The sequence below is a fragment of the Aegilops tauschii genome, chromosome 3 (genome assembly GCF_002575655.3).
Source record: "Aegilops tauschii subsp. strangulata cultivar AL8/78 chromosome 3, Aet v6.0, whole genome shotgun sequence".
NCBI classification, from domain to species: domain Eukaryota; kingdom Viridiplantae; phylum Streptophyta; class Magnoliopsida; order Poales; family Poaceae; genus Aegilops; species Aegilops tauschii.
In genome coordinates this window covers 398,683,338-398,708,383 of record NC_053037.3, presented here as the reverse complement: position 1 = coordinate 398,708,383, position 25,046 = coordinate 398,683,338, and the positions used below count along the sequence as shown (strand labels likewise).

Here is a 25,046-nt window from a genome sequence, read left to right as displayed (position 1 = left end):
TGACCCACAAGCAGAAAAGGCCAGTAACGGGCCATAAGTAACCGAATGCTGGAAATGAACCCAAGAATAAATGGGCCCTCAGAAGGCTGAAAGGTAACACGGGCTGGAAACGACCCAATGGAATAATGGGCCGCTAATGGGTGTAAAGCGATACACTGTTCATTACTGGCCAGTTTCACCACGGGCCATTAATGGGCCAAGAGTTACAAAGGGACTCATATGGGCCGAAATACGTCATGGGCCATACATGGGCCGGAAGTGAAAAGGGGCTAGAATTATATTGGACGGCCCAGATGACGCTACTGGGCCTAATTCGGATAGGCCGTAAACGGGCCCTGGGTTAGCGGGCTGTAAATGGGCTATATGCGAACAGGCCGTTAACACGCTTGCCGTGGGCCGGCCTGCCACCTTTTGACCAAGTCAAATGAGCCGGCCTTTTAACAAGAATGGGCCTCTGTTGGGCCGTGCCACGTGTCGACATATCATAGGCGTTTTGGATCCAATGAATGGATGACATCTGTCCCAACGGTGAGCCGACACGTGTTTCCTCCAGCCAATGATGATTTTACATGTCGAAAATCCCCATTGGTCGGGGCTGTTAACGGGTTATCGGATCCAAAACCGGATCCGATAGCTTAACGGCGTTCCGTTACGGTGGATGCCACGTGTCGGTCACCCTTGACGAAAGCAGTTCTGTGACGCGCGATTTATCATCATGGAAGTGGACACTTCCGTGATGATAATTTTGGTAATGTCATGGAACACTTCTACGATAGCACAAGTATGACTATCTTGATTCTGTCATAAAATTGTGATGGATGTACATGCATGATAATAAACGTGACCTACTGTGACAAACACGTATCATCACGGAAGTGTATTTTTTTGTAGTGCATGGACAACAGGTGAACCAGGCCACAACAGCAGCCAGAGACCCTAGGGCGATGGCTCCGCTCCAGGCGGGAGAAGCGCACTGGGGACTGCGCGGGAGGAGCCCGGAGCCAGGGCCTCCCCCGCACCGCACGGAGCAAGGCGCTACACGGAGGTAGGTCCTCTGCCGGGGAAGGCGCCGACGAGCCCTTCCCCCCGACGGAGGGCCTGTGGTCACCGAGGGCGCTGCTAGCGTCCCCCTTGACCCTTGGTCTCGTCCTGGTTTCCAGACGCCCCAACGGTGGTCGGGGGAGGTGCAGGGCGGGGCCCTCTTCAGGCGACATGAAGCAAGGCCCACGCCTGTGAAGGTCTCCGCTCGTGACACTCTCACGTAATAATTAGTGGGGCTGTACACGCCCCGGAGTCTCCTGAGTGCCGCCCTCGGGCCTCACGGGGGCTCCCACCCATGTCCAAGTGGAAGCACCATGCTCCGTGCTGGCCGTCGACGCTGTCCCCCAATGACTATGCTCACGCCCAGTGAAAGCACTTAGCTCCACGCTGGTGAGAAGACAAGAAGACTAGCTAGGTGCCGGACATGGCCGTTTGCTTTCGCCCCTTTTTCTGTAACTCGATTCACCGCCTTTTGGACTGAGATTTGAAGTTCTATGTGTTTATCAAAAACGGGGGGAGTTTTCTCTTGATTTGTGTCGGTTTCTTGCTTTCTGGCTACATGTTTTACCGTGGGGCTCACGCCTGCTACACCCCCTGCGAGCGGGGGCTAGGCATGGTATGTGCACGCCAAGCACGCTCGGGCCAGCCCGCGTGACGACAAGGCCCCCCCGGGGTCAAGGATGCAACCGCCGCAGGATCATCGCGCGCATACCTTGCCGTAGTCCGGCATTCGCTCCTCGCAAGGCTCTCTTGGACGGACCAGTAGGCTTCTCGGGAGACTTAGAACCTCGCGACCCCCGGAGGGCTCACCTCGGGAGGAAGGTGCCACCAAGACGACAGGACTCGCTCAAGACCTACGGAACCAAGATAAGTTGCGACAACTACCCCACTCGGGAGCCCGCGGACCCGCGACAACACATCCCAAACCTTGTATTTTAAAAGGCATATCATCATTTCATACATTATAAGGGCCCCCCTTTCAAAAATGCTTTCACGCCCTGCGGGGCTGTGCCCGAAGGTTTTTGCATACAGGTTAAGGCGAAAGGGAATGCAGGTCTAGTCGGAGGCGCTGCCTTCGGCACCGTCCTCGCCATCTTCATCCACGCCACCCAAGCCGTTGCTGGCATCGTCTTCATCAGCGTCTTCTGCATCGCCTTCTCCGGCTGCGATCACGACCGCGTCGTCCTTAGGAGCGAACTCTGCGACTAGGGCGTCCACATGGTTGTCCACCCAGTCCGCCAGGTTGTCCTGGATAACCCTGGGCACGGGGTCTATGGCGGCGTCGAAGTCAAAATGGGGGTCGAGATTGAGGAGGTGACTGAATACACACGAGAACGCGTGCCCGAGAAGGCCACGACTTCTCTCTTCAACGAGCACGCAAGCCCTCACGGCCCGATCTTCTAGGCGGGTCACGATCTCGGTGAAGAAGCGAAGGTGGCTGGCGTAGTCGCCCTCGTGCGGGTGACAGGCGCTCTCCTCACAGATGGTGCTCAGGGCTCAGTTGGCCCTCACCCTGAGAGCCTGGAGCATCGAGGCATACTCGCACTGCAGCGTCCGATGACGGCACGCTTCGTCTGCGTTCTTCTTCATGAGAGATGCGGCGCCATCAATCTGTTGCTGGAGCGAAAGCAGGTCGGCGCGAGTGGAGACCAAGTCAGCCTGGGTAGAGGCCTGAACTTCCTTGGCGGCCCTCTCGTGCTGCTCCGCCTCGCCCAGCTTTGTCCTGAGGGTAGCGGTCCTGCCCTCAACCTCGGCTTCCAGGAGCTCCAGCTTCAGGTGGTGCTCTACGGCGAGAACCGCGCGAGGCTTCACCATCCTCTGATTGACCTCCGGCTAGATCTTGGCCTCCCGCGGTGACGGCGTCCTCAGCCATGGCCACCTAGCCCTCCCTCACCTCCAGCCGCTCAAGCTCCAGGCTGCATTCCAAGGCCTCCAGCACTAGCGTCTCCTCGCATTTCTGGAACTCCTTCTCTTTGGAAGGTGCCCTGCTTAGTGATGCAGCCAAGGCGGCCCTGCGCGCTTTGATCTGCTACTCAAGGGCGGCGTTCGAAGCTCGGATTTCTCGCTCTCGCCCCTCGGCTGCCTCACGACAGTGGTCGGCGGCCCTGGCGTCCTCCAGGGCATGGGCACAAGCCTCGCGAGAAGTCGCAAGGGACACCGTGGCACTTGCGCTGGCGCGCTCATGCTGAAGATGCCCGAGGTTGATGGCAACCTTCAACTGGTGCCACTCGCGCTCCAAGCGAAGGTCCTCTGTCTCAAGGCGGGCGTCGACGTCGACAAGCTCTTCTCCAAGCCGACTCAACGCACCCATCGCCTCCCGGAGAAGCTCATGGCGGACGGCGCCGCGCCCGCGCGCGAGCTCCAGCGCACGGCCAAGCCCGCCCTCCGCGCCGGGGGCTGTCGGAGGGGCTTGGAGTGGCTTGCCTGCCCCTGGCAGGGGACTGGAGGCCGGTGCCTTCCCTGCCGCTCTCCAGGCCTCGACGAAGGTGCTAGGCGGCGCGGTCTTGCTGCTCGAAGACGAAGCTGACGCTGGGGCTACCCAGCCGCCGGCGACGACCAATGGAGGAGCCCCTGGCACACCTTCTACACCCCTGGTCGGGCCACGAAGGAAGGATGCTGGAAACACAGGCTCACGGCCCCCCATCGGCACGTCCGCCTCTGGGACCAGCCCCGTTCCCCGCATGGGAGTCTGGTGCAGGGGGCTCGAAATCAAGAGCGAGCCAAGGACTGGTGGGGGTCGCTTCTCAGGAGATTTCTCCACCGCAGCCGAGGGGATCCTGAGGAGCCCCTGTCAGGGAAGGACGCGACGCGCAGGAAATCACGAAGATAAGGTACTTACTCGTCTATGGCTATGTATTTCCTCTGCTTCAGCGACCGGTAGGCGTCACCACTGCAGCTCGGAGACCCTTTCCTCTTGCGGAGCGCTTCGAGGCTCAGGCGAAGCCGGCCGAGGCCCTGGGCGTGGCCATTAGCATCTGGGGCACTCTGCGGGGACCCTGGGGCGGCGGCCTCAGGGGCGCCAGGCTGCACCAGCTCACCAGCCGCCACCTCAGGACCGCTCGCCTGAGCTTCGGGAGCTGTCGCCTTAGGAGCGTCGGACTGCACTAGCCCTTCAGCGGCCACCTCAGGGGCGCCCGCCAGAGCTTCAGGGGCGGCTGCCTCAGGAGCACCTGTTGACGCCAGCTCCCCAGCAGTCACCCTAGCGGACCCGGCTGTGTTCGCCCCCTGCACCCACATTTGGGGCGTGCGCCGCAGGTCGGCGAGCAAGGGAGCCACGAAGATGGGGTTCTCGAGATGTCCTTCAAGGCCTACCGGGCACAGCCCCCACTCATCAAAAAGGGGCATATGCCTCAGGAATTCCTCCTTGTTCGAGCATTGGTACAGGAGGCAGCCCTCCTCTGGAAGTGCGGCTGGCGTTCGGTCGCCCGTCAGAAGCTCGAGCACCGTGCGCAGCGTCGTGGAAGGAAGCGCAGGCACCTGGAGCCTCATAGGGTCCCCGCTGCCGGTGAAGGCCCACATTTGGCAAGAATGACGCTGAAGTGGAGCGATGCGACACCAAATGAACTCCTTCACCACCATTGGCGCCGTCACCCCAAGCTTCTTCAACCTGGTCAGTCGGCGCCACACGTGAGCAAGCCGATGGTCAACGAGCTTCGCGTGCCCCCAGCCAGAGCTAGGTACGGTTGGCACCCATGCAAGCAGAAGCAAGGAGTTGACCACACCGGCGTCCACATACACCCACTGCTTCCGGAACCCCCTCACATCCGGCGAGAGCTCGAAGTAGATGCCCAAGCCAGCCGTTGCCGCTACGTCCTGGAAGGCCACACACCCCGAGCGCTGGCGGTGTAGACCAGATGGAGCGAGAAGAAATGGCGAAACGGGGCTGTCGGATGTGGGGTTCCGGCAAACCCTTAAGGTTCGAACACTGGGGTGCGCGCGAGGTCTTTCCCTCCTACCGATCTATGCCCTAGCTCGCTAAGATCTCGCGGACGAACTCGACGAACTCGCAACACAGAAAGACATAAGGTTTATACTGGTTCGGGCCACCGTTGTGGTGTAATACCCTACTCCAATGTGGTGGTGGTGGATTGCCTCTAGGGCTGATGAACAGTACAAGGGAAGAACAGCCTCCTGAGGTTGAGGTGTTCTTGTGAGTAGGCTCTCGATCGGGTTGGATCAAGCTAAGATCCCATCTCCCCTACTATGGTGGCTAGCTCTACTTATATAGGCCCTGGTCCTCTTCCCAAATATCGAGCGGGAAGGGAGCCAACAACGGCGGGCAAATTTGAAGGGGGGCAGCTAGTACAAGCTATCCTGACAAAAGTGGTCTTCGCCTGCGAAAAGCTCTGGGGTGACGCCGTCTTGGGCTCCATGATGACCTCGTCCTTGCTGTCCTCCTGGTCTTGGTCTCATTGCACCAATATAGCAACCTTTGCCTGATGCCTCGGTACTCTTCTCCTGCGCTGGCCTCCTTAGCACCAAAGAGGAAACAAGGACGCTGCACGCGCTGGCGCCCACCTGGCGCCCGCCTGGCGCCGTTCGTCATGGCTCACGTCACGAGAGCCTCGTGAGGTTTGCCCCGCCTTGATATCTCTGCTCCTCGTGAGCCTTCCTGGCTAGGCCACTCCACAGGAGGTCTTTCGTCGTCCGCCTCACGAGGCTTGGACCCTCGCGAGGGTCTTGGATGCCTTGTTGATGAAGATGGGCCGTACGGCCTACTAGCTTGGCCACGCTGCGGGCCGCAGGCAGGCAAGTCTGGGGACCCCCGTTCCCAGAACGCCGACAGTAGCCCCCGGGCCCAAGGTGCGCTCGGGTTTGGCTTCGCGGCGAAGCCAAGGGTCAAGTTCGGAGCACCGCGGGCCCCCAAAAGCCTGCGGCCTCGTTTGACGCGTGGCAGTTGATTGGACGTGGGCGTCTCCGCTTCCCCACGCTGCCTCGGCAACTGCTTGCCCTGACAAAGGCTGGCGCGGGCAGTTCTTTCCTTCATCGCTTCTTCCTTGCCTCGCTCCAGATCCCCTTTCTCGTTCTTTGCCGCCGCTATCTCCAGATCTGCTCCATCCTTGCTCTGCATCTGCCGCCCATGGCGCCGCGCAAGGTCAAGACTTCCTCAGCACCGGCTTGGTATGAGCCAGCCCTCGAGGCGCCCACCGTCACGGAGAAGAGCCTCGCCTCCGTGCATCTACTGACGGTGGGCGAGAGCAATGAGTGGGGGAAGACGGAGCTCTGGCTCGCGTCCGACGAGCCGGAGCCGGAGGGGAGCACCTTTTTCCCCTTCTTCTCGAGCAGCGTCGCCGTTGGGTTGGTTCCTCCCTTCTCTGATTTCTTTTATGAAGTCCTCGACCATTATGGGCTGCAGGCATTGCATCTCCATCCCAACTCTGTCCTCCTCCTATCCATCTTTGCCTACTACTGTGAGGCGTACCTGGGCGTTATGCCGTCCGTGGCGCTCCTGCGCCATTTCTTCTTCCTCCGCGTCAGTGGCGAGCACAACTCTGGGTGCGCTAATTTCGTCGCATGCGGCAAGGCCAACTCGATCTCGAGCACCGGGAAGAGGGCCGACAACGTCCGATCCAAATGGGTCATGATGGATGCCCAGCGCGCCGACCCGCGTCTGGCGTTGCCGACAGCGGCACCCCCTCCCAACGGGGGGTGGCCCAAGGCGGAGTTCGTCGACGAGCGGGCATCGTTGGTGTTGGGGAAGATGATGACCGACTTGAAGCCGGGCAACGCGAGGGCGGCCAAGGTAACGGGCGCGATGCTCCTGAGGGAGTTCTTGACACTGCGGGTTGCTCCACTCCAGGTGCGCGCGCGCCCCCTCTGGGAGCTTGAAGAAGGGGAGAACAAGACCCGCCTGAGGCCAGGGGACCTGCCTGGCGATGAATTGGACACCGTCCTGCGCCTCATAGTCGGGGACAACCAGGAGTACCCGCCTAGCGCCTTCGTTCCCCTGTTCCAACGCAGGGACCGGGAGGAATTCGTCGCCTCCAGGCCGACTTTCGATGCGCGCGGGCTGGTGCCGCCGGCGCTTCCGGGAGCTCCCACGGCACAGAAACCACTGGAGGTGTCTTCTGGCGAGTCCCGCGGAGAGGGGGAAGAGGAGGTGGACTCGGAGAAGACCCTGGAAGAGGTGGGGGAGACTTCCCCTCCGAGCAAGGCCGAGATTCTCCGCGCCCTTCCTGATGATGCCGAGGACGACGCCTTCCAAGGGGAGAGGGAGCAACCCCTCATCCTGACAAAGGGTAGGTCGTCGCTGGTGGCCCGTGGTGCCGCCTCTGCCCCGGCACCTCCTGGGGCTGGCTCCGGCTCTGCCTCTGCTCCGCCTGGCGCCGCCGGAGCCCGAACGCTTGCTCCTCAGGTCCCGAAGCTGTCAGGCTTCAAGCTTCCCAAGCGGTCAGTGGAATACATCGTAGTGGATCGGTAAGTGCCTCGAGCTTCGCTTTATCCCTGCTGGTACTTGTTATTTCCTGACGCTCGCCCTTGGTTGATCAGGCCGACATCTTCGGCGAAGAAGAGGAAGGAGGATACGGCGGCCGTGCCTCCCTCCGCAGAGAAAGGAGGCAGCAACGCCCACATCTCCCCAGCCCGGTCGTCCTCGCGGGGCCAAGAGGAACATCGCCGCGTGGAATCAGCCCCCATGGCCCCGCTGGCTCCGGAGGTGCCAGTACTTGGCGCGGTTGACGAGGTCCCAGCTGCTCCGGAACCTATGGTCTCCGAAGCCCTGGTGACGATGTCGCTTCCTCCCACTGCTGCACCTCCACTCCCTGGTTCTTCTGCTCCTGCTGCCGTCTTGGAGCGTGCCCTTTCGGAGATGACCCAGCTGCAGGCGGATCTCCTGAGCGCGGACCCGCGCCTGGTGGCCGGGCGTCTGGAGTTGGCCTCTGGCTGGCTTCACTCCGACCTGGCGGTTCGCGCGGTGCTGGGCCAGGCTGCTGCGGCTTCCGAGAAGGAGAAGCAAGGAGCCACCAGCGCTGCAGCCGATCGTGAGGCGGCGCTGGAAGACGCCAAGGCCGCCCGTGACCGCTGCCAAGTGCTGGAGGGCGAGTTGCAGAGCCTGCGCGACAAGCACGCCGAAGAGGTGCACTGCCGCCAAGCAAAGGAGGAGGAGATGAAGGCCTGGGAGGAAGCCGTCAAGAACCGTGATGTTGAGCTGGCGGAGCTGGGGAAGAAGCAGGCCGCCGAGCGCAACCGGTTGGAAGAGTTGGAGTGGAAGATGGGGACGAGGGAGGCCAATCTTGATGCCAAGGCGCGAGTCCTGGCCGAAGACAGCGTGGCCTTCGCCGATCTCGAGAAGAGATCTCGCAAGGCGCTGAAGACGCTCTACGAGCACGGCCTGGAGAAGCCTCTGGACACCGACCAGGACGGCCCCGCCCAGCTGCTTCCTCTCGTGGTGAAGGCGCTTGAGGAGGTCGTTGATGGTCTTGGTCCCATGGCGGAGGCAGAAGCTCGCGTCCTGTCTTCAGCCGCGCCGACTCGCGTCTTTAGCCACCTGCACCTTTGCGACCCCAACGCTTGCCTTGACGAGCTGCTGGAGCCTGTAGCTGAAGATCAATGCGAGGCGGCTGCCGCGGCCGTGCAGGATTAGGTGGGGGCCTTGCTGAGGAGGTTCCGCGGCTTTGTCTCCGCTCCTCTGTCCAGCGTCGTCGACCTTGCAGATGGTGGTGAAGGTGAAGACAAAATTGCTCACAGGGGAGCACCTTCCGCAGGCGACAGCGACGTCTAGAGGTGACCTGCGGCCATTATTCCCATTCCGTTCCTGCGACATGTATCAGGCCGCGTGGAGGCGTTTAGACTTTTCATTTGGTATTGTGAGGACAATATGCTTGTAATATATTGCTTCGAGATTTTGCGATTTCCTTCCTATTTGCTTTGCGTTCTGCGTCGGCAGAGCCCGGCCCCGCGCATACCTCAACCGCCATTGGGCCAACCGGAGACCAGGACGGACCAAGGAGTGAGGGGCTATGTGACCAGTTAGGCTCCTGAGTCGTGATGCTCAGGAGTCCCCCTTGACGTGCAAACATCATACAGGGAGAGTTCGTGGGGATAGATTAATGTTCTACGTCGGTAGAGCCCGGCCCCGCGCATACCTCAACCGCCATTGGGCCGACCGGAGATCAGGACGGACCAAGGAGTGAGGGGCTACGTGACCAGTTAGGCTCCTGAGTCGCGATGCTCAGGAGTCCCCCTTGACGTGCAAACAATTTCCATACCTGCCCTCGCCGAGGCCTCGGGAGGGGCGCGCGATGCCCAGGTCCGAGGGACCTGGTTGGGTGGCGTGCGCTTGGGTGTGACCCGAGCGCAGCCCCCGTGCCCAGCCCCCATGTGTGGCTCTCCCGAGGGGAGGCGTTGCGGTAAGGTTGGGCGCTGAGCTCTGGGCTCCCTGAGGTTGGCACGACCGTGGGGTCGCCCTCAGTTGTTTATCACCAGCGCGGAGCATAGTGCTTCCGCTTGTGCACGGGCATAGCCACTCCTCGGCAATGTCGACAGCCAGCGCGGAGCTTGGTGCTTCCACTTGGGCGTGGGATGGGGGCCCCCCTCCGGGAGGAGCCCCCGGGGCGTGTACAGCCCCGCCCTGACACGTGGCTTGCACGGCAGGGCTGCGAGGTGTATCTGGGCACTCGTGAGCCAGCGCGGGACTCACGAGGCCCTACCTCAAGGCGGGTTGCGCCTGGTCTTGAGTCTTGGTGACTGTATGTTCCTGCAAGGCGGTTAGATGCAAGCACTCTACGTTCTGAGGTCCCGGCCCTCGAGCGAGCTCAGCCGCCGCTAGTATGCCAGGTCGCGATGCCGTGGTCAAGGCCATGGGGTGAGGGCTGGAGAGCCGGTAAGAGCTCCTGAGTCGCGATGCTCAGGAGCCCCCCTTTTAACGTGCAAGCGAATTGCATAGGATGAACAGACCCGTGGCGGGCGGCAATCAAGTGGGCGATATCCGTTGGCAGGTTAAGGTCAAGTGGAGAGCAGATCAACTTGGATAAATGCAGGAAGATACATGCCACTGGGTCCGGCCCGAGCGGCTTGGGGATGATGCAGCCCAAGGGGCGCCCCCAGTAAGGTAAGCTAAAGACATAAGCAAAAGGGATACATGCCACAGGGACGGACCCATGTGGCCTGGGAATAATGCATCCCGAGGGGCGCTCCCAGCTTAAACGAGCTTGGAAGATGTCACCTGGTTCTGTAGACGAAGTAGAGTTGGTGCAGCTGAAGGCGTGCATTGAAGAAATGACTCCTCATGAGCCACCGGGACCCTGAGCCTTGGTAGGCTCTGGGGGCTCGGGAGGTTCCCTGAAGACTGTCTCCATCTCCTCCAGAACGGAGTGGTACCTGGCTTCCTGAGCCGCCAGGACATGTCACATGTTGCGCTGATAGGCCGACGCCACGCTCGGCAAGCCGAAGGGCATGCGAAAGTAGCTGTGTGGTGGGCCCTCGCAGCGGCCCACACGCGATGGCCAGAAGCGCTCTTGAGATGCGGCCCTGTTGAGCCATGGGACATCGACACAGACACACAGCCCAGCATCCTCGCCAGGATGCGGAGCTGCGCCTCGCGAGCGGCTGTCGCCGCGCATGGCCCTTGCATCTTGCAGTTCCTGAGTGGTTTTGGTGATGAACTTCTGAGTGGTGGGCACTCCTTGCCCTGTGCTCTCCTGAGGGTCACGTGCCGCGAAGCACGCCTCCAAGTGTTGCCCAAGCACCTCCCTCGTGAGGTTGGCAAGGTCTGAGGCCGTCCAGAAGAGAACCCCCGAGCCCTGCCTGAGGAGGGCGCCGGGTGCGCTTTCGTATGCGATGGAGGGAGGCGCCCCAGGAGCGGGCGCTGATCCTGACGAGGCTCCTGCCGCGACACCATCCTCCTGAGGTCCTGCACAGCGCGGCTGCTTCTTCCTGGGGATGGTCCCCGGAGGGCCTTCATTTCTGCTGTCGGGGCCGTCGATTGCTGCGGCTTGAAAGGCGCGCTCGAGGGAGCACACCGCATCTCTCTCTTCACACGGGACCGTGATGATTCCTCCGCTTCCTGGCATCTTGAGAACGTTGTAGCCGTGATGAGTGACTTCCATGAACTTGGGCAGGGCTGGATACCCGAGGATGGCATTGTACGGCAGGCGGATGTGCGCAACGTCGAAGTCGATGAGCTCGGTGCGGTAGTTCTTGCGCTCCCCGAAGGTGACAGGCAGGCGGACCTGCCCTATCGGTGTGGTGGAACCGTCGGTCACTCCTGGGAAAGGCTTGGTGGGATGGAGCTGCTCATATGGCACTTGGAGGTTGTCGAACGTGTCGACGGACAGGACGTTGAGCCCTACGCCGCCGTCGATGAGAGTCTTGGTGACTTGCACATTGCTGATGACTGGGGAGCACATCATGGGGAGGGCGCCAGCGGTGGCTGCGCACTTGAGCTGATCTGCCGAGTTGAAGGTGATGGCACATTGGGACCACCTGAGCTTGGGGAGAACCGCGTTCACCTCGCGAGCGAACTGTTTGAAGATGCGCTGAGAGGCTGGGGCCTAGGCGCCGCCCAAGATGCAGGCGATCGCACGCGGCTCCTGGAAGCCCCAACCCCCTCGTCCTGGTGGTGGTGGTCGTTCCTTCTTGGTGGCAGCAGCGGGGGAAGACCGGTGTTGCCCTAGGGGCGATCCTCACGAGGCTGGTCCCTCTAGGCTCCCTCGCGAGGTTGGTCCTGCTAGCGGTCCTCACGAGGCCGGTCGCGCCACTCCTGGCGCGGGCCACGGTCGTCCCAGCGTCCGCCTCCACGTCCTCCTCCGCGGCCGTAGCCCCGGTCGTTGCGCTCGGGGCGTCGACCGTAGCGTCCTTCTCGTATGGCACTGAGCTCTTGACAGTCGCTGGTGTTGTGGGTGTTCAGGTTGTGGAAGGCGCAGAACGGTCGGCCTTTCTTGGACGACTCGGGCTGATCCCTGCCCCGCTTGGTGTCGGGCTCCGCTGCGAGCACGGCTGCCTCCTTGCGCTTCACATCCTTGGCCTTGGTCTTCTTCTCCTCCGCTCCTGCAGCTGGCAGCTCAAGGAGAGAGAGATGCCCCTCCTCAGCTCTTGCGCACTTGGTCGCCAGGTTGAACAGCCCCTGAGAGGTGCAGAGCTCATCGTGGATGGCGAGCTCTTCCTTCATCTTGACGTCACGGACGCCATCGGAAAAAGCGGAGATGATGGCCTCGTCCGTGACCTTGGGGACCTTGAGGCGGGTGTTGTTGAAGGGCTGGATGTACTTCTGGAGGGTCTCTCCTGGTTGTTGCTTGATGCGGCGTAGATCACCCGCGGCCGGTGGGCGGTCGCGAGTGCCCTGGAAGTTGGCGACGAAGCGGTCGCGCATCTCGTCCCAAGAGGAGATCGAGCCGTGCTGCAGGTTCAGGAGCCAGGAGCGAGCTCCATCCTTGAGAGCCATGGGAAACTAGTTTGCCATGACCTTTTCGTCGCCGTTGGCCGCTTTGATACTTAGCTCATAGAGCTGCAGGAACTCCGCGGGATCGGCGGTACCGTCGTAGCGAGGAGGCAGATCTGGCTTGAACTTGCCTGGCCAGGCGACGCTACGCAGCTCGGGGGTGAAGGCGCGGCAGCCGGCCGTGGTTGCCGGGGCCCGCTTCAGAGGTGGAGCTTGGTCTTGACGAGGTCCGCGCTGCGCCGCTGCAGGCGGCGCGCGGTCTTGACGAGGTGGTGCGGGGAGCGCTGGTGCAGCTTCTCGCGGCCGCGGGATTTCTTGGCAGCTTCTCTCTTCGCGCGCAGGCGCCGGGCGTGGCGGATCACGCCGCGGAGCCGCGCGCCTTGGGGCTGTGGTGGTGGAGGCACGCCATGAGCCCCGTCGCCCGCGGCTGGTTGAGGGGGAGGCAAAGAGTGGGACGGCGCCGGAGAGCCCCCTGCAGTGCGGACAAGCTCGGCGACGCGGTCGAGCCACTCCTCGTAGAGGTCGTCAACGGGGCGGTAGTGCAGGAGCTCGTTCGCCGCGATGAGCGCAGCCCGTGCCTCCATGGGAGCGCGGTGCGGGTGAGACGAAGAACCGGCAGGGGTCAGTGATGGAGTAGCGGTGCGGCCATCCTGCCGCACCGAAGGATGCAGCAAGGACGCCTGCTGCTCGTTCCCCACCGGGCCGGTGGCAGCGTTGGCGGCGGGAGACGGAGAATGACGAGGTGGCCCGCCAACGGGAGCCGTCTGAGCGACACGGGCGGTGAGGGCAGCCCGGCGCTCAGCTCGAGCACGGCGAGCGTCCGCCATGGAGACGACAGAGCGATGGAGCGACGAACTGATGGAAGGGAAGCTACGGCGCACCCCTACCTGGTGCGCCAAATGTCGGATGTGGGGTTCCGGCAAACCCTTAAGGTTCAAACACTGGGGTGCGCGCGAGGTCTTTCCCTCCTACCGATCTACGCCCTAACTCGCTAAGATCTCGCGGACGAACTCAACGAACTCGCAACACAGTAAGACACGAGGTTTATACTGGTTCGGGCCACCGTTGTGGTGTAATACCCTACTCCAGTGTGGTGGTGGTGGATTGCCTCTAGGGCTGATGAACAGTCCAAGGGAAGAACAGCCTCCTGAGGTTGAGGTGTTCTTGTGAGTAGGCTCTCGATCGGGTTGGATCAAGCTAAGATCCCATCTCCCCTACTATGGTGGCTAGCTCTACTTATATAGGCCCTGGTCCTCTTCCCAAATATCAAGCGGGAAGGGAGCCAACAACGGCGGGAAAATTTGAAGGGGTATAGCTAGTACAAGCTATCCTGACAAAAGTGGTCTTCGCCTACGAAAAGCTCTGGGGTGACGCCGTCTTGGGCTCCACGATGACCTCCGCCTTGCCGTCCTCCTGGTCTTGGTCTCGTTGCACCAATATAGCAACCTTTGCCTGATGCCTCGGTACTGTTCGTCTGCGCTGGCCTCCTTAGCACCAAAGAGGAAACAAGGACGCTGCGCGCGCTGGCGCCCGCCTAGCACCGTTCGTCATGGCTCACATCACGAGAGCCTCGTGAGGTTTGCCCCGCCTTGATATCTCCGCTCTTCGTGAGCCTGCCTGGCTAGGCCACTCCAGAGGAGGTCTTGCGTCGTCTGCCTCGCGAGGCTTGGACCCTCACGAGGGTCTTGGATGCCTTGTTGATGAAGATGGGCCGTACGGCCTGCTAGCTTGCCCACGCTGTGGGCCGCAGGCAGGCAAGTCTGGGGACCCCCGTTCCCAGAACGCCGACAGGGGCTATGGCAGGGGCGATTCCCACCAGAGCCTCGCAAAGAAAGCAAAGGCGACGAGAAGGATGATAGATTGGGGATCCAGATGCAGCGCCTGGACTTGGTAATGCGAGAGTATGGCATTGAAGAAATCGGAGAAAGGGGGATCAGGCCAGCCAGGAGGGCGTGAAGATGGATGGGGATCTCAGTGGCTTCCATGTCGATCATGGCCCGAGAAGTGGGCCAAGCCATCGTCGCCTTCCACTCGTTGGAATCGGCGGCGAGGGCCGGGCGGACCTTGGCCAACCCTTCTTGATTAACCACCGACGACTGCTCAAGAGCAGGCTCCAAGACCGGCTGAGATTCAGTCGGGGCACAGGATTTTCCCTTCTTCTTCTTCGACCGCGGAGCCATGGCAGCAAGAGAAGGCCGGTGCCGGCGACGAATCTGGGAGAAGAGGCGCGTTTTCTCTGGAAGGTGGAGGAGTCAAGGGCGAGCACGACAAGCAATAAAGACGGAACTGCGATGGCAACGGGCGGCCGCTGTGCCTAGCGGATATCAAGGCTATGCGGGGAAGTGGGGGCGCCCACGGCCCGTCAGGCGCCACGTGTCAACCAAGGCCACAGGCGATTGGGGCCCGCGGCGCTTCGCACTTGCCCTTTGGCTTCGCCTTGAAGCCAAGTCCGAGCGCACCTGGGCCTGGGGGCTACTGTCGGTGTTCTGAGAACGGGGGTACCCAGACTTGCCTGCCTGCGGCCGATGACGTGGCTCCATCGACGGCCTGGTATGGCCCAGCTTCAACATCAACAACTCAAGACCCTCGCGAGGGGCCAAGCCTCGTGAGGCGGATGACATCAAGACCTCCACGAGAGGCGGCCTCCTCAGGCTGGCTCCCGAGGAGCGGAGATCTCTATGCAAGGCTCACCTCGTGAGATCCAGATGACGTGAGCCATGACGACCAAGGCCAGGCGGGCGCCAGCGGGTGCAGTGTACCAGTTTCCTCTTTGGTGTTAAGGGGGCAAGTGCGGGCGCGGAGTCCCGTGGAATCAGCCAAAGGTTTCCATTCTGGTGCAACAAGACTAAGACCGCCAGGACGGTAGGACGGAGGTCATCGCTGAGCCCACCACGGCGTCACGACCAGAGGCTTTTGCAGGCGAAGACTACTTTTGTCAGGATAACATGCACTAGCTGTCCCCTTTTGAATTTGGCTGTTGTGGGATCCCTTCCCGCCTACATTTGGGAAGAGGACCAAGGCCACTATAAATAGGACCTAGCCACCACCATGGAAGGGGACGGATCATTCAGATCATCCTCACACCCACCAGCTCATCGAGCACAAGAACACCTCTCCTCCGGAGGTAGTTCTCCCACGGTACTAGTTCATCCTCAGCCCCTCGAGGCCAATCCACCACAAAGCAGGAGTAGGGCTTTACACCACAAGGTGGCCCAAACCTGGGTAAACTGTTGTGTCCCTTTTCCATTCAGTTCGACGAGCTAGGCCGTGAGATTAGCGAGCAGGCAGACTGGGGAGGACGAGTTCTTCGCACGCACCCCAGAGTTCGAACCTCTCAAGGGTCTGCGGAACCCAAAATCCGACAAGGGGAACTTAAAAACTTTTTCAAAAAGAGAAGTGATTGAAGGTTATGCATTGGAGAAGGGTGGACCTCGAACACTTGTGTTCATGATCATGGAAACAATGTAGATTTTTTCATGGAAGTTCTCACAAAAATAATTATCACCTTGTAAAAATTCATTGTATTATAAAAATAATGTGCCAGGATTTTCCTTTAGGATGATTAGATTGCTTGTTGGTATTTGAGGTGCAAAAACAGAAACTTTGGTTGTAGTGCGTGATTTTACATTTTTACTGGAACGTCAAAAGTTTCTGAAACTTTTTTCACAGTATTTATATACAAATTGTTTATTTTTTCCTAATATTTCATAATTTTTAGAGTTACATAAGTATGGTGAATGTTCAGATTACTATAGACTGTGTTGTTTAAGACAGATTCTATTTTGGATGCATTGTTTTGCTTGTTTTGATGAAACTATCGATTGTATCGGTGGTATAAGCCATGGAGAAGTTATAATACAGTAGCTACAATGCAAAAAAATATGAATTGGTTTGCAACAGTACTTAGATTAGTGATTAGCATTATTATACTGACGGATCTCACGAGGTTTCTGTTGAGTTTTGTGTGGATGAAGTGATCAAAGATCAAGGAGGTCTTGATATGAGGAGAAGGAGGGGAGAAAAGAGCTCAAGCTTGGGGATGCCCAAGGCACCCCAAGTAAATATCCAAGAAGACTCAAGTGTCTAAGCTTGGGGATGCCCCGGAAGGCATCGCATCTTTCTTTAACAAGTAAGGGTATGTTTTCGTCTTCGTTTCGTTCGTGTGATATGCGTAAATCTTGGAGTGTCTTTTGTGTTTAGTTTTCACCTTTATTTTATGCACCATGCTGGTATGAGATAGTCCATGGTCGATTTATAGAATGCTCATTGCACTTCACTTATATCTTTTGAGTATGGCTTTATAGAATGCTTCATGTGCTTCACTTATATCATTTGAAGTTTGGATTGCCTGTTTCTCTTCACATGGAAAACCATTATGCTCTTGTGCTTCACTTATAGTTATTAGAGCATGGTCTTTTGTAGAAAGAACTAAACTCTCATGCTTCACTTATATCTATTTAGAGAGTCAACATGAATTGGTCATTTGCATGGTTAGTCATGAAATCTTACATAAAACTGATGGATAACTGAATATGATATGTTTGATTCCTTGCAGTTTTGTGATATAGAGATGATAATATGTGGGAGGTACTAGTAAACGGTTGTGGTATATGTGATATATGGTGGGAAAGCTGTACTGGTTGTACCTGTGATGTATGTTTGTGTCTTTGTACTCGTATTTGTATGGATCTTGCTTGTAGTTGAATGAAAGAGTGTTTTTTCAAAAAAAACTCATTTATAGGCACCAAATATGCTTGGTACGGCCATAGGTATTTCCATCATTTCCTTCTAATACGTGTAGTTTGCTCAACCGTCCATTTTTTCAACTTGATACATGCGCCTGGTCGCACCAGATCAAATATCTCGCAAACTGACGGTTCACTGTAATAGTATGAATGGAAAGAAAATTCTAGACTATACTGGCCACCGTTGTACCCGAAGCACCCAGGCATGAAAAAAAATGGGATCCCCTTTCTCTTACTGCTCTTTGGATCGAGGTCTGGCCGAGGCGGGGTGGCGCAAAGCTTCTGGCCGCGGATCTAGCGCTGCTCGCCTTCCCATGATGCGGCATCTCATCTCTGCTGAATTGGAGAGGCAGACGCCGGGACAGAGAGCTGTGTCGTCGCGTTTGACGACCATCTCCTTCAAAGTTTTCCTCGTCGTTCTCTTATTCTCCAATCACCCAGGTCTGGCTTTAGCATGTCTGTTAATTTTCACCATTTTACTTTCATTTTTAGATTGTCAATAATATATTTTTATGCTTCATACGGGATGTGATTAATTTCAATTATTGGATCCGTGACACAGGATAGAGGTCGGCATGCTGGGTATGATCGATGCGCCACAGCTATGCATCATTCCTACTTCCTCCATAGCACCCAATTCTTCACATGTTTGTTTCCCCTTCTAGTTGGGCCAAAAAGTATATAATTTTCTATTTGTTGTAACAACATATTAGCAAGTTAGATAACTCATACGTTTATTTAAGACAAAGCAAAAACTCTTGCATGTTTTAACTAAAAATTGCTTCATATGCTTTAATTAACATGCAGCCAATTCTCGACTGGCTTAATGGGTCTAGGTGATACTTGTGATGCCTCTAGGTGAATCGGCACATAAATACCTATGTCAATCTCTGCTTCCAGTGGAAAATTTGGCCTGCAGAGTTCTTTGTACGAATTAGCACTGTGTGAGTTCTTGTTGTGTGTGCATTCATAGGATCCTTGCTTATTCTTGCAGCCTCCTTCGCAAGGGTACTGGTCATGATGCTCACACTTACTGATATCTGCATTATTTATCAACTGTAACCATCAGAACAAACTATTTTTACTGACCATACATGCATACATAGAGGCCCTCGGGCTAGTTTTCTGCGACTAATTAGCTTTGTTTGTCTAGTTTTCTTTTCCTTCTCTGTTCTTTCCCTGCTGGTAACAGCATGTACAGTTTTCCCTCCTCTATAATGAATTGGCAGAGCTCCTACCGTTACCCGTCAAAAAATAGGGGAAATTAATATTTTTAAATCCAACTTTTGACTGAGTAAATAATCTTGGTCAGTACAATCCAAAACCTAATTTAACCTCACCATTAGATGCCGCCAAAGCGAGCATATGAGTCTTCATCTTTAAACATTGTACTTTCGACATTTGCTTTGAAGGGTTTCTTGTTCTTGAGGACATTTTTTTGTGCTTATAAGTATATAACTATGGTCTTTATTTTGTATCATGGAGTCCGTGTGACGATAATATTTTATTTCCATGCTCATGTTCATTTACTATAGTCCCATTAGTACCATGTGGTTCCTCTATCGCAGACATCAGTCCACATTACATTTTCCTAGTTGAATATTTATTATTCTATGACTGCAAAATAAAAATAAATTTCAAAAATTAGACATATCTTTAAAAATGCAAAAGTATATAGTGCAAAAACAATTACTCCTATAGCTGGCATGTTCTTCTTTCCTTATTTTAAGATGGTGTCCACTTCATCATTCATCAAATCCTATGTGGCATGCTAGATGTATCAGTGAATAAAAATAGAAACACAATACTTAATTTTTAAAGAACATATCATTCTAGTACAACATATCAAGCCCATCATCGGGTATGTATGTTCATTTTACTGCATAGTTTTGCATGCCGAAGAGAAAGATAAATCTTCTTCCATATAATTTTTGTATAATCTTTGGCACTCCTTTAGATTTCCTTCCCATCCAATGAATTTAGCAATTTTGAGACAAATGTATTAAGCAACTTTTTGTCCTTGTCAAATAAAGTGCAACTTGTAGTAATTGTACAATGCTAATTTGCAGTTGAATATGGCACCCACCATGCCATTGTTATTAGTGCAAAGTAAATATAATAGAAACTTTCCTGTTCAAATTAGTAGATTTCTCAAATCAGTGAACACAATCCTAAAAATTAACAAGAAAATCGAAGTTCGCATTTTGAAGAAATTGTTAGACATATATAAGTCAAGTAAGATGCTATTATAACATATATGACTGAATTGTGACTACCTGATTTGTCTATTTTTTTGCCTCATCTAAGGAAGTTCTTGTAACACCCTTCCATAAAACATTTTCTCTTCTAGCGTGCGTTGTAGTACTCTATCAATATCGATCATTTTTCGTAAGGATTCTTCCGCTGGGTGCCTATATATATGGAGTGACATTGAGTCAGAATAGTTGGTGTTTCATACCAGTTAAGAAGTTCCTGAGGTTTGGGTATATCAAGATTGGTATATATTCCTGTGCCACTGGTTGACTATGGGCACAAATGTATCAAGAACAAATCTGTTAGGTATTTTTATTTTTGTAAATAACATATCAGGTTTTAAAATTGTTGGACTTACCATTGAATTTTTGCACTATTGTTGAGGTCACAATACACAATTTGGTTGTCGATGAATATGTATAGCATAAACCTGCTCATCCATCAAGATCATCACATCAAGGCTCATAAGTTCATTGATTGGAGGATTGATTGTATCATGTGTTCTCATTACTTCCACATAAACATCCCAGTTTTGGTCTCTTGTTGAAGTCTCTCAGCTTCTTGTATTCCCTAGTGTTTTCACTTCAAAAAGATTAAAATGCATTGCTTCAAAAGGATTGAAAATGTAGTTGTCAATTGATAATGTTCATATGAAGATTTTAGCTGAAAAAATTGAGTTCATAGTAATAATACTTACTAACCTTGTTGATTCAGGTGAGAAGGAAACTCAGATGGTTGGGTGTGACATGTAGAAAAGAGTTGCATGCAACTTCATAAGGCTTCGATATTGGCTGAGCGCCGAGTCTGAACATCTCATATCATAGAGTGTTCGCTTCAATTGTCCTGGTGGTGAGATCGTCGAGTCACGGCGTCATAGCGTTGGTTGGCTTCAATTTTCCTGGTCGTGGTGCTAAGTCGCGAGTTGCTGGGTGTCTTAGATTTCCAGGCGGATGGTGGGCGTCTGCTGGCTGCTGGTGCGGCCGGCTGTGTATTTTGATGGATGAGTTCTGGCCGTGTGTGCTGGCTGCTGGGTGCGGCCGACTGTGTATTTTGATGGATGAGTTCTGGCCGTGTCCTTATGGAGTCCTTGTATATCTATATATTTTTCCAATTAAAGGATATATGTGACAATAGGCTGATGGATGCGGCCAGATTTGTATTTTTATGGGGACTCTGTCCGTCCATTAGTACTCTTTGTATGTGTTTATTATGTGTCCTCGGCTTACCGAGTGTCCGAGTTATGTATGTGTCCTTTAGAGTCCCGATTAGAAATTGCACGTGACAATAGTTAGACATGTAACGTGTTTATCTAACATTAGTGGTAGAGATAATTTATTTTGTGTTGTGTTTTTTTTGGCGAAAGCATGTACGTCTTCGATTCTTAGCCGGTGCTTCCTTCTACAATTCTGTTGATGAGCCTTATTTGTGCGTATCCATACAGACGTGACAGTTCAATTTGCCGACGCATACATATTAACATGTTACGTAAAATCTTTTAAATCCGAGCCATTGTTATTCTGATCAAACGGTGGTAATAATATTAGTCTATGTGGATTAACGTGGTGTCTTATTTGTCTTCTATTTTAGTTATATAATAGATAGATATTGGTGTTAAGGTTTGTGATTCCCGAAGCATGCACGTATAGTCTCTCGTTATGCTATGAAGTTGGAGCATGATTTATTATTGATTGTCTTCCTTATGAGTGGCGGTCGGGGACGAGCGATGGTCTTTTCCTACCAATCTATCCCCCTAGGGGCATGCGTAGTAGTACTTTGCTTCGATGGTTAATAAATTTTTTCAATAAGTATATGAGTTCTTTATGACTAATGTGAGTCCATGGATTATACGCACTCTTACCTTTCCGCAATTTGCTAGCCTCTACGGTATTGTGCATTGCCCTTTCTCACCTCGAGAGTCGGTGCAAACATCGCCGGTGCATCCAAACCCCGTGATATGATATGCTCTATCACACATAAGCCTTATTATATCTTCCTCAAAACAGCCACCATACCTACCTATTATGGCCTTTCCATAGACATTCCGAGATATATTGCCATGCAGCTTCCACCGCTTTCGTTTTGATGACTTGAGCATTCATTGTCATATTGCTTTGCATAATCATAAGACATCTAGCATGATATTTCCATGGCCTCTCCGTTTTTTGATATCGTTGTTATGCTAGATCATTGCACATCTTGGTACACTGCCAGAGGCATTCATATAGAGTCATACTTTGTTCTAGGTATCGAGTTGTAATTTTTATTTCTTTTGAGTTGTAAGTAAATAGAAGTGTGATGACCATCATTATACATTATTAGAGCATTGCCCCAGTGAGGAAAGGATGATGGAGACTATGATTCCCCCACAAGTCGGGATGAGACTCCGGACAATGAGAGAAAAAAGAAAAAAAAGAAAAAGGAAAAAGGAAAGAAAAGAAAAGAAAAAAAGAGAAAGAGAGAAGGGGCATGCTAGTTCCACACTTGTGCTTCAAAGTAGCACCATGTTTTTCATATAGGGAGTCTCCTATGTTGTCACTTTAATATACTAGTGGGAATTTTTCATTATAGAGTTTGATACACGCCCACTTAGTTTTCATATTGAGATTTCATACACTTATAGCTCTTAGTGCATCTGTTGCATGGCAATCCCTACTACTCGCATAGATATCAATTGATGGGCATCTCCATAGCCTGTTGGTTAGCTGCGTCGATGTGAGACTTTCTTACTTTTTTGTCTTCTCTATATTTACCCCTATCATCATACTCTATTCCACCTGTAGTGCTATATCCATGGCTTGCGCTCATGTATTGCGTTAGCGTTGGAAAAGCTAAAGCGCGTTAAAAAATATGAACCAATTGCTCGGCTTGTCATCGGGGCTGCGTGTGATAAATACTTTGTGCTAAGAAGATAGAGCATGTGTCGGTGCAACAAACCCTGGGTCCGTTGCACGGATTGTGCACAAGCGCAAGAACAAGATTGAAGCACCAGCTTAAGTCAGAGATTGAGGGACTAAGAGGCTTGAAGAACCAACATGTAGTTCAGAGGGACCGAGATTAAGCCAGAGGAGCAAGATATCAGCAAGAGAAGGACCTCCCTTGCTGGGCAGGCGAGCCCGGCAAGGGGCGAGGCCACCACCAAAAGCAGGCAACCAAGGCACCCCGGCAAGGTCTGCCGGGGCTCGCGGGGGCAGAACCACCCCACCAACCACTCAAGTACGACCCACGTCATCAATCAGTGCAGTGTCAAGCCGCAAGATGATTAAGTGGCAGCCATTCGCCACATGGCAGCCATTTCCTACAGAAGAAACCCACAGATGACACCCGTCCTGCGACGTGTCAAGGGAACAAGCGCGAAGCTGGCAAGATAGACCGGCAAGCCTGTTAGCCCGCAGAGTTAGGTATGATAGCACTGTTTGCTATCATATCAGTGGATAATGACTACTTTGCCATTGTGGTCACCCTTAATCTCTAAAGGTAGACCCATGGCACCCGTAGGAAGGGTTGGAAAGTTGACGAACCCACACTACCATACGCGCGTAGTCGCTGCTGCCCTACGGCGACCCCTGCCGGGCAAGTCTACTGCGCTCCACCATCCTCATTCCACCATCAATCCACTAAAGCAGGAGTAGGATCTTACGCCTCGCGGCAGCCCGAACCTGGGTAAATTGCTTGTGTGCTCTCTGCCGTGCTGCCGTGCGCTGGTCTGCTCCTTGTGCAACGCGACGTCCCCCTGCCGAACCAGCAAGGGGCCTCCTGGTGCCATAGGTGGTCGCGGATATCCCGCGACATCTTTGGCACGCCAGGTAGGGGGGCTCGCTTGCGCGAACCTGAAAGCGTGCGCAACGCGTCATCTTCATCACCATCTTCATCTTCGACGACGCCATCGACCATGGCGCCTAAGAAGAATAAGTCCGGCCCTTCAGCCCATCCGTCCACCTCGAAGGCTCTGCCGCCCGCGGCCTCCAGTGCCTTGGAGGTTGCGAGGGCCCGCGAGGACGTGAACGCTGCTGGGGCGTGATTGGAGCAGGTGGCGCCATCGCCACTCCCCCCGCGGCCGACACGGGGGCTGGAGATGTCGGAGGAGAACAACATCAGCAACGCCTTGGCGGTCACGCTCCACGAGGTGCAGGCGAGGGGGTCACTCCGTCTACACCCTCTCCTCCCACTGACAGGCACAGCCGCAGCAATGGCGCTCGGTCCGGGGTGAGCGATTGCCCTCCGGCCGCTCCCACCGCGGGAGCGACCGTGGGCGCTGTGCCTCCTCCCGGACGAGCCGACCCGACCGCTGCGCTCGACGGAGCCACTGACCCTCGGGCACCACCGCCGCATGACCCCGCTGCCTAGGTGGTCGCCCCACAGCTGCGTGGACGCGGCACCACTGCCATTGCCGCCGCTGGCACCATCAGGAGCCAGGCGACGGTGCAGTCGACGTCATCAACATCTATGCCAAGCACAGCCACGGAGGCTATGGCGCGAGCTCAGTTGCTACTGAAGTTTCCGCCAGCAGCCGAGCAAATGGACGAATGGCGTGCCACCATCCAAAGCCTGCTCGGTTTCGCCGAAGCTGGGGGCTCACGACGAGCTGGCCCGCCACGACCTCCCCAAGCGACAGCAACCGCCCGTACTGCTGGTCGAACGGAGGGGGTCGTCACCCGGTGCAGTCCCCACCACGGCAGCCGACGCGGGCGCAACTGAATCAAGACCTCGACGACGTCTCGATGGCCTCTTCTGACCCTCGAGCACGTCCAGGCCAATGTCGAGCCCCGGAGGATAGGTGGCGGGGAGATGCGCGCTTCGCCATAGATCGACACAATGATGACCTCCGCTAGACCGATGGGTGCGGCGACCTCAACGTCAGCGAGCCTGCGCTTGGTGTTGGCAGGTTCCTACCTTTCGAGGTGGGCAGCCCTGCCTTTACACGAGAGCTGCGGCAAGTCCGTTGGCCATCCGTTCGCATGTTCAAGCCAGAGATACCTGAGAAGTACGACGGGAGGCTGAACCCGGCAGAGTTCCTGAGCATCTACACCATCGCTGTTCAAGCTATCGGGGGAAGAGATGAGAAGGTGTTCGCCAACTACTTCCCTTTGGCCCTCAAGTCCAACGTGAGGTCTTGGCTGATGCACTTGCCAGAGAACTCCATTTCGTCATGGGCAGATCTGTGCCACGAGTTCATCGGTGCCTTCACCGGTGGTCACCAAGAGCCCGGCAGGCCCAGTGATCTGCAGCTTCTCCAGTAGAAGGAAGGAGAAACCCTCTGTAAGTATTTACAGAGATTCAGTAAAGTTCATAGAAATATTCCAAATATCCATTCGGCAGCCGTTATAGCAGCCTTCCAGTCCAATGTGCGCAACTGTCGCATTCGTTCTAAGATGAATGTGCGGTTGCCCAGGACTGTGAAGGAGCTGTACACACTAGTGGATAAGTGTGCTTGGATGGAGGAAGGAAGGAAGTTGCCCGGAGAGGAGGATTGCATCAATGTTGATTCAGAGGATGAGGATGAATCAACTAGTCAGAGAAAGGGTGAGAAGCGCAATAAGAAGCCGAGAGATAAGGCAGTGATGACCGTAGAAGGTTCAGGCACGCCTAGTACCAGCAAGAAGGCCAAGGCTGAGGCCCCCGGCAAGGAAGCT

General features: G+C 55.1%; 1 long non-coding RNA gene across 1 annotated transcript; it reads left to right on the top strand.

Moving 5' to 3' along the window:
* Positions 1-17,301: 17,301 nt before the first annotated feature.
* LOC120976787 (uncharacterized) lies at positions 17,302-20,800 on the top strand. The gene is made up of 3 exons (XR_005773156.3): positions 17,302-17,604; positions 17,726-17,745; positions 20,131-20,800. It is a non-coding gene; the product is annotated as an uncharacterized lncRNA (long non-coding RNA).
* The last annotated feature ends 4,246 nt before the right edge of the window (positions 20,801-25,046 follow it).